The sequence below is a fragment of the Myotis brandtii genome, unplaced genomic scaffold (assembly GCF_000412655.1).
Source record: "Myotis brandtii unplaced genomic scaffold, ASM41265v1 scaffold159, whole genome shotgun sequence".
NCBI lineage: Eukaryota > Metazoa > Chordata > Mammalia > Chiroptera > Vespertilionidae > Myotis > Myotis brandtii.
In genome coordinates, this window is record NW_005355799.1 from 2,464,020 (window position 1) to 2,474,079 (window position 10,060).

The following is a 10,060-nucleotide window of genomic DNA, read 5'->3' on the forward strand; positions in this document are numbered from 1 at the left end:
GAGTGCAGAAATAATTGACAACCTGCTCTAACTCCTTCAGTATAAGCCTTTAGGGCATCCTCATCCATGTTAAACAACTACTAGGTGACTGCTTCAAAAATTGCAAGCTTCTACTGAATCCTGCTCAAGGGCAAGAACTTTCTGGATGAGGAAAAGTAAATCTTTATACCAGTGCTCAAGTTTCTGGATGCATCACTGATCAAGAATAAGAAAGATGGGATATTCAAAAACTAGGAGGCAGAGCCATCTAAATCCACTGGACATAGACAAAAGATAAAGTGGTGCTGTGCACATTGCATTGTCACACATATTGAGCAGTAGATATACAGTGTGTTTTCTTTTGAATGAATTCATAATAAAGAGAATCAGGTGAAAGACAGAAAATTGAGCTTTCTAATTTGAATACCTTAATTTAAAAATTTTACTTTTCAAGTTTTTTTTTCAAAATTGTAGACATTTTGTCATGGATATAACATTATTTTATTAATTATTGTTTATTCTTTTGGTTATATATTAGCACATAACAACCCATTTCAATACTTTATCAATGAAGATCAGCCTTCCCAGAAGTCTCTAGTGAACCCCCTTTTATATTTTACAGGCTAAAACTAAGACATCAGCTCACCTAAAATCAATTTCAATTTGAGAGGCCTCTACTCATACAATATCTTAAATATGCAATGGAAAATGAGAGTGGCTTTTACAGGCAATAAACAATATCTATACAATGGACTTGATGTACTTACTATGAAAGATGTCAATTTAGCAATGATAATTGATTATCAGCATGCAGCATGTTCCACCATTCCCGTCCCTTTCTCCCTTTCTTTCACCCAAGCAGAAACACCTGTGATCCATTCAGGATGGTTGTTGCTGCCCTGCAATAGAATCAGTTCAAATGTCAGCATGGAGGTCTTGAGGCTAGGTGCTTCCTGAAGTGTCTGAAAACAGCTCCTCACTCTGCATTTCCTTCTTAGGCTTAGGTGGCCCAGGAGGTTGCTAACTCTGCGAAGTGCAGGAACGTTGCCTTGGGGTATCCAGGGCAGCATTATGTCCAGAGGGCTGCAGACATGAATCATCAGTCTTCTCTGCTGCACATGGTGGCAGGGAGGAGAAATGGGGATTAGGCAATCCAGGTAGAATTTGGCTTGTTGAGAAAGGCAAGCCAGGTAGAATTTGGCTTTTGAGAAAAAACGAGTTGTGCTCTTTCTGCATGTTTAGCATTCTGTCAACCTCCTGGTTAACAGATCCTGTCTAAGGTCTCTTTAAACACCCAAGTAAAGCACAGATGCAGATGCTCAGGGCTTGGCGAACAAAAATCTGAGGATATCTCCAGTGTAGGAGTTTGGCTTATTAACTACTGTCAAATATCCACCTACTGAAACCTTTGTACTGCTTGAAGTTTTATGTGAATAAATCCATGGCTCTTGGGATCAGAAATAAGGAAAGTGAAAAAAGAAAGATCTAAGATACATTTAAAGAATTTAATCCCTTGGTAGTAAAGGTCCCCTCCCTACACCATCCAATCAATTTTCTGATAGTTTATGAGGTGTTCAGCATTTTTTTGTTAGTTTTTGCCAACTTAATCATGTTTCCTAAAGTATAAAGTTCAATAGATTTGACTCAAATTTATTTTAGTATTCCTGTTAAAAAACTCATACCTATATTTTTCTTCTCTTGCTCTTATCCACTAATTACTTTAAAATGAGTTAATCGATTCCACTAACTCAGCACATAGATGTTAATCTTTTAATTTTCCATTTTTGCCTAATCATTTCATTATCATTTTGACCTCTAGTAGTTTTAGTAGCACTTTTTAAAACAAATGCTGGATTCAATTTACCCTTCAACTCATGAATCTGTGTGCCACATTTAATTGCTTTGTCTTCTAGGCATTTCAATGGCTCTTCACCTAAAGATCTTAATGTTTTCTAGCCATTCAATCCTTACATGCATTTCTTAACATCCTCAAACTTTCTCCATTGAGTATACACCTTGATAATCTTTTAATCCTTTTTTTTTACTTACTTCTCTCAAGTGTTTTTTATATTCTTTGATTCTTTGACTAGATTTGATTAACTACCCTGTGAAAAGAGTGGCCATATTTACCTGAAGGCTGAGCAAGGTGTCTGCACAGAATTAATGGTCAGGGCAAGCTTATTGGATGAAAAATTTGAAAATAAGTAAACAAGGCACTCCAATTATTTCCCTAATTCTAATTTCAGTCAAGAAAGGAGGGTAGATGCCCTGGCTGGTGTGGCTCAGGTTGTTGGGTGTCCTCCTGGGCACTGAAAGGTTGCTGGTTCTATTCCTGGTCAGGGCACATAACCGGGTTTCCAGCTCAATCTCCAATAGGGGGCAGGAAGGAGGCAGCTCATTGATGGTTCTGTTCTCACATCAATGTTTCTCTCTCTTTCCCACTGTCTCGCTCTAAAAATAAATGAAAAAATAAGAAAGGATGGTAAAAAATGTCAGGTCTCTTAATATAGAACTCATTGAGAAGAAAGAATATCAATTATTTTCCAGGAAAGTTAACATAACAGATGATTTGAAAATACTAATTGAGCATTTAAGCCAGTTATAAAAACCTTAGATTTTCAATCACCTTTGACAGTCCTACCCACTGAACATATAGCTTAGAGATGAGATTTGGGTACATTGATTAAAGCTGTGCACCGTGTGTGTGTGTGTGTGTGTGTGTGTGTGTGTGTGTGCTCGCGCTGATAATCAATTGTCATTGCTAAATTGACATCTCTCATAGAAGTACATAAAGTCCAATGTCAAAAAACCTGGGTAACTATATGTTTATGCCTTATCTTTAGGTAAGTTACATAAACCAATAACTTGGTTTAGGCTAAATCATGTCATAAAAGAAATTATTTTGGTCCCAGTAGTGAAGTATAAAAAAATTTGGTTCAGTGAATTCTGTTACCAATCTATCCAAAAAAATTTGAAAGTAATTTAACGAGTTGGTATCTGGTATATTTAGAGTTTTATACTTCCCTAAAATCAGCATTTGTTGTTTATGTAGAAGGTAGTTGCTAGAAGGCAAAACAGAAGTTTTCAATGCCCCCCAAAATTTAAAAAATAGTGCATTTATAATAAAGTATCACACTTGTATTTGCTGATTTATGAGTTTTATCTAACCTTAAGAAAATCTACTTCAGTTGGATACTAAAATTGTTAAGAGGTTAAAACTCATAGTAATCATTTATGTGATCATTTAGTTGTCTTAAGTTAAATACAAAAAATTAGAATAGTTAAGGGAAAATTAAGTTTATGAAAACATCACTTATCATAAAACATTTGTAAATATTAGAGCTAACCAGAAAAAATTACAAATTAAGTATTTTTAAGTAATTTTTATATATTTTAATGCAAATCATTTAAATGTGCAGCTACTGAACACTTTCAAAAACTAATCAACTGATGTTATTCCTGTGGACAAAATTTGACTATTAGTAGCAAATTATAACCTGAAAATTGACAGACAACTATTTTTTCTCAGCAAATTCACATCAGAAATGTCTAATTAAATGACCCTGACCTGGTATTCATGATACATCATTTCTATTTCTGGCATTTCTAGCTATTTGTTGATCCAGGAAAAAAATCAATTAACCTTCTGTAACTTACTTGTGTCATCAACTGTGGTGTTTTTTAAAAGAAAGATAGATTAGTCTCTCATCATATCTAGACATTATGGCAGGGACTTTCCAATTAATTGTCACAACAAATCTATAAGGGAGGTACTATTTCTATCTCCAATGTACAAGTGAGGAAACTAAGGCTTAGAAATTTTAAGTAAATTGGCTAAGATGACAAAATTCAAACAGTTGGAATGACCTTTAAGTTGTTTTTGACCTCTGACACTAAAATTAAAGAATAGCATTTGAATACAAATTGAATTAAAATATGGAATTTAAATATTTAAATTAAAATTTGAGTTGAAATACAACTTGAATTTAAATGGGGTTCTTTAAGGCCTTGGCTGGGTAGCTCAGTTGGTTAGAGTGCCATCCTGATATGCCAAGGTTGTAGGTTTGATCCTGGTCAGAGCACATATAAGAATCAACTAATGAATGTATAAATAACTGGAAAAACAAACCAATGTATCTCTCTCTCTCTCTCTCTCTCTCTCTCTCTCTCTCTCCCCTCTCTTTCATCAATAAATAAAAATTAAACAAAATAAATGGAGTTATTTAGTCCTTATGTATGCATACACTGTTTCCACAGCAAAGCATGGGTTTCAAAATCTGTGCTGTGAAGTTCGTGGTTTCCATAACTTCCAAACAGTCCCATATTATCCCACTGCTGCACCAAATTGGTGCACATTAGTGCTATATCCACCCTTCAACCATGAGCTGACTTTCTAATGTCTTCTGGTTCTCTGTCAGAGTGAAAAAAGGGAACATCTGAAATACTTTCAACAATAAAGATCCTTTTTGTAAGTGTGGATTTTATGTTTACCTGACCCAGATGACTCTCAAAAAATAAAAAAATAAAATAAAAAAATACCATTCATTATTTACTTTAAATCTAGCCTTGCCATAGCTGGTTTGGCTCAGTGGATAGAGTGTAGGCCTGCAGACTGAAGAGTCTAGGGTTCATTTCCTATCAAGGGCATGTACCTCAGGGGCAGGCTCGATCTCTGGCACTGGTCGGGTGAGTGCAAGAGGCAACTCATCGATGTATCTCTTTCACATCAATGTTTCTCTTTCTGTGTCCCTCCCCGTCCCTTCCACTCTCTCTAAAAATCAATGGAAACATATACTCAGGTAAGGATTAAGATTAACAAAACAAAATCTAGCTTTACCCACAACGTGCCCTGAGATACATAAATGCACCTCACGTTGATGAACCAATACCATGAAGAAGATAAAAATGGTACTATTTATTTGAAGCATCAAAGTGATAGATTTAGAGGCAGCACAATGTGCAGCATGAGGAGGCAGGGGCAAGAAAGAGGAAGTAAACCTGTATACTAGTACATCCTGGCTGTTTTCTGCTAAAGATTCTTTTTTTAAAAAGTTATCTTTATTGTTGAAACTATTACAGATGTTCCCCTTTTTCCCCCATTGACACCCTCCATCCTGTACCCACCCTTCTCCCAGGCCTTCACCATACTGTTGTCTGGGTCCATGGGCTATCCATATATGCATATAAGTTCCCCAGTTAATCTCTTCCCACCCACCTTTCCAACCCCACCTTCCCTCTGAGATTCCACAGCCTATTCCCTGCTTCTATGTCTCTGGATCTATTTTGTTCATCAGTATATTTTGTTCTTTAGATTCCACATATGAGTGAAATCATGTGATACTTGTCTTTCTCTGACTGGATTAGCATAATACTTTCCAGGTCCCTCCATGCTGTCTCAAACAGTAAGAGATCCTTCTTTTTTACAGCTGCATAGTATTCCATGGTATAAATGTGCCACAGTTTTTTTATCGACTTATCTACTGATGGGCACTTGGGCTGTTTCCATATCTTAACTATTATAAATTGTGCTGCTATGAACATTGGGGTACATACATTCTTTCTGATTAGTGTTTTGGATCTCTTAGGATATATTCCTAGAAGTGGGATCACTGAGTCAAATGCGAGTTCCATATTTAATTTTTTGAAGAAACTCCATACTGTTTTCCACAGTGGCTGCACCCCACTAGCAGTGTACTAGGGTTTCCTTTTCTCCACATCCTCGCCAGTACTTGTCATTTGTTGATTTATTGATATTTCCATTCTGACAAGTGTGAGGTGATACCTCATTGTTGTTTTAATTTGCATCTCTCTGATGATCAGTGACTAAAGATTCTTAAGCACATCAAATAAATTAAGGTTCAGATCAACCCTATCAAATCGCAGATGAATGGACAGGATAAGAACTGTTCACAGAGTGCCAATGGCGGGGAAAAATGACAGACATGTTCAGTAGTAGGTGCAATTCTTTTGTAAAGCACTATATAATGTCCTTATCAAAGAACAATTCTGTTTATTTAGTTTGGGCTTAATTTCATTTCTAGATGGCAATAATGCTAGAAAATGCTACCAACACAAATGATATTTTTAATAGAATAAAACAAAAAAATCTAGTTTCCTGAACATTTGCTATACAATATTCTATATATTATTATTATTTAACTGTCATGTCTATTTTCTCATAAAAATTAAAATATGTTATGGGAATGGTAATGATACATAATACATATTTAAGTGTTTAATAATTTACATTTTGTTAATTATTTTGACTGATTTTGGGTAAAGATTGTTACAACACATAAACAGACCATCTGTTGCTGTTAGAATCATTAATAAATACTCCCTGAACTAAGTATTTTAATTAAAATAAAATGCTGCATTCATTAAGGCCCATCTTAAGAGGCATGCTCCAAAAGGAATTAATAGAGTATCCAGCTGCCAATCTCTAAATAGTTTTAAAATATTAAAAACTTTTATTCATGAGGAGCTACATGGATTTGGATGATTAGGGAACAATCTGTTGAGTCTAATGCCTGCTGCTGTGTGGGATTCAGGAGTATGTGAATCAGTGAAAATGACACGCCTATTCCCATACAGCTCCACAAAGTTACCAAGAGTCACAGTAGTGCAAACGCTTTCTTCACTATGTCTTTGGTTTTTAAGGGGATCAACCCTACTTCCTTATCTTCTCGCTGTGTAACTGAAAAATTTACTCAGCCTTTCTGTGCCTCAATGATCTCATAAGTAAAATGAAGATAATAATGGTGTCACCATCATATAAGGGTTATGAGAATTAAGAGTTAATAGCTATAGAAAATCTGAAGAGTGCTTAATATACAGTAAGTGCTTAATTAATAATGGCACAGATTTTTTACTTCAGTATTGTTGTGCTTACTCAATGCACCTTTGCAACTTTTCTTTAAAACATGTGTGACATTCTTTCACGTGTTCTTAAGGATGTTATATCTTCAATTTTTGAAATTTTAGCTGATTTTTCTTTGAAACTCAATGTTGATGGAGCAAAGGGCAATGAATGAGGGAAGTAAGGACACCTGTAATGTCATTTTTGTATTGTTAAGTTTCTTTTTTTCCTTTATTTATTAAGATATTTTTAATAAAAAATTACATATGACAAGTAAGGAAATATATGTGTATAATTTCTAAGTTTCAAAGAAAAAAAATGCTACACATATGCATGAGTACCAATCCCCAAAATAAGTTCTACAAGTGGAATTAGGGAGCAAATTATCACAAAAAGCAGGATGGAAGAAGGAGAATGGTAAAAAGAAAGAGAGAAAAGGAAAGAAATCAGGAAAATAGTAAATATAAAGGCAACTCAAAGAGATTTTTGAGACTAGAATTCTGAATAAAAACCTCTAAAACAAAAAACAACAACAACATTTTACATATTTTTATCTTAGTGCTTTTCCCATGACTTAAAGTTTAAGTTATACTCTTGAGAGTGTTGTATGGACTCTGACTGCCTCACATACTTTGTGAAGTTGCTGATCATGATTATAGACTTCACTAGAACAAGATGCTCATTTTTCACATTTTCCATTCACTTGCCTAGAAAAAGCCAGGTTTCTTGGAGCTCTTGAACTTGAGAGATTCCAGCATGAACTTGAGGCCATACAGTGTCTGCTGCCAGAGCTCCCTGAAGCCATGGGGTGGTGGTGAGAATTGAAGAGGTCCTCTCCAAATGACATGTTAACCTACTCTGTTATGTTAGTCAAGTCCTTACACCTCAAAAATCACATTCACTTATGCCAACTGATTAGATCATCACAACCACTTTTTAAAATTGCTATTACATCTCAGTTTTAAAGGTTAGGAAACTGAGCCTTAAGAAGCTTAAATGGCTTTCCTCAGGTCACAGAACCAGAAAGTGTAACACTCAAGCATCAATACAGAATTCAAAACTATTTGCTTTCTATTGTCAACCCCAGCAGTTTTCAAAGTGTGAAATGCAGAATTCTGTGGTTCCATTTCGGAATCTTAAGGAGTTGCACAGAGGTGAGGAGGTACCTGAGCACTCTGCCATCCCACCATCACCCCTTCTGCTTTCACAGACAGCACGATCAGTGAGTTTTGGATAGCTGAATTTCAAATGAGACTTTTTTTTAACAAAAGCATTGTACTGTTCAGAATTTTGTTTTTCAAATTATTCAGGAAATTCCTTCATTACAAAGAGTTCCTACGTCCTTCTCTTTGGATAACGCATGCCTGTATATATCTAGTTTATTCCCTACTATCATTTATTCATGTTTAAATGTCTATATAATAATTAAAATCTATATGTTTTCCTATGACATGCACCATGTACTGATCTGGTTATATTACAGAATAATTACTAGCAGAGAGATCAATAGTACATCAATGCCACTCAAAGTGTGACCAGTAAACTTACTATGTCTGAGATAAGAAGCCTGTGCCAGAATGCAAATCAACACATTCTTCCCTCACATAAAGTCTTAACACACAAAAGCAAAAACAAAGGTTAGCTGAACTAGACAGCGTGCTAGGTTGATTTACATTCTATTGCAGCTGCTTATGTTGTCACTCCCCAGAAACAGTCTCTCTGGGGGCACTTAGAGCAGCACTATCTAGATTCCGGAAGTGCTCTGGCCTTGTAAACATGCTTCCCTCACCTACAGTATGTCCAGAACTTTCTCAACTGGCTGTCATTCTAACCATTCTTTCTACACCTCTTTTGTCTGCTCTATGGTTTGGCTTCTGAATACTGGAGCTTTCTATTCTCCAGCTGCATCAATTCTGGATTTCTTTGATCATCCTGAATGAAATTTCTACATCCATGACTTCAAAAGTATTTTTTATATACAGTTTTTCTCTTTTATCTCTGACCATGACTTCTATTCTGAGTTTCAGACTCTTTATTAGGAATTGCCCCCTAACCATTTTTATCAGATTTTATTACTGGCACCTTGAGTTTAGCATTTCTAATTTAAAAAATATCTGCCCTTACACTCCCTCCTCAACAACATTAATTAAGACTTTTAAAATGGCAGAGAGAGAGAGAGAGAGAGAGAGAGAGAGAGAGAGAGAGAGAATTTTAAGAAAAGAGAAAACAAAATGTTTTGGCTTTGTTTAAAAAGAAACAACTCCAAAGATTTATAAACTTTGGGGATGATTATATTAAGGAGCTCGGAAATGTCATCAAAATCTGCTTTTTTCATCACAGAGATCAGCTGTCTTCTATACGAGAAAACAAAATGTTTTGGCTTTGTTTAAAAATAAACAACTCCAAGGATTTATAAACTTTGGGAATGATTATATTAAGGAGCTCGGAAATGTCATCAAAATCTGCTTTTTTCATCACAGAGATCAGCTGTCTTCTATACAGGCTTTATTCTTTAGGGTGATCAGTAGCTTTAGATTTATGTAATTTCTTCTCAGCAGTTAAGAACCCAAAGAAATAGCCTCTCTTGCCAATACTTCCATCTGTATGGCCAATAATATACCAAACTGCAATTGGCCATCCCTAGTACTTGCAATGGAGTCAGCTACATATAATATATTGACTATAATAAGGAGGCAGGATAATTCCCCAAGCAATATATGGCATTGTTTCAGATAAAAAATACTGGATGTTGAGGATGCATAAAAAAGAAAGCCCAAAATACCCAGCCTACTATGTGCTATCACCTCTATTTTCATCAGTTAATCAACTCACCTGGCATTCATTCAGACTTCTAATCTGAAAACTAGGTAACTTTAAGTACTATTGCTCACTATCTGCCCATATTCATTCCCATGTTCATATCCAAAAACAAATCTAGTAGATTCTACCTCTGAAGTATCTATAATATCTGGCTTTTCCCTTCCTCCCAATTACCAATGTCTTTGTCTTCTCTTAAATTATCATTACTAATTATTTCAACTGATTTTTCTACAATCTTTCTCCTTCCATTCCACCTACTTTTCTGAAGGCAATGGAAACTAAGGAGAAAATAAACAAATGGGACTCCATCAAAATAAAAAGCTTCTGCACAGCAAAAGAAACCATCAACAAAACAACAAGAAAGCCCACTGCATGGGAGAACATATTTGCCAATGTTATCTC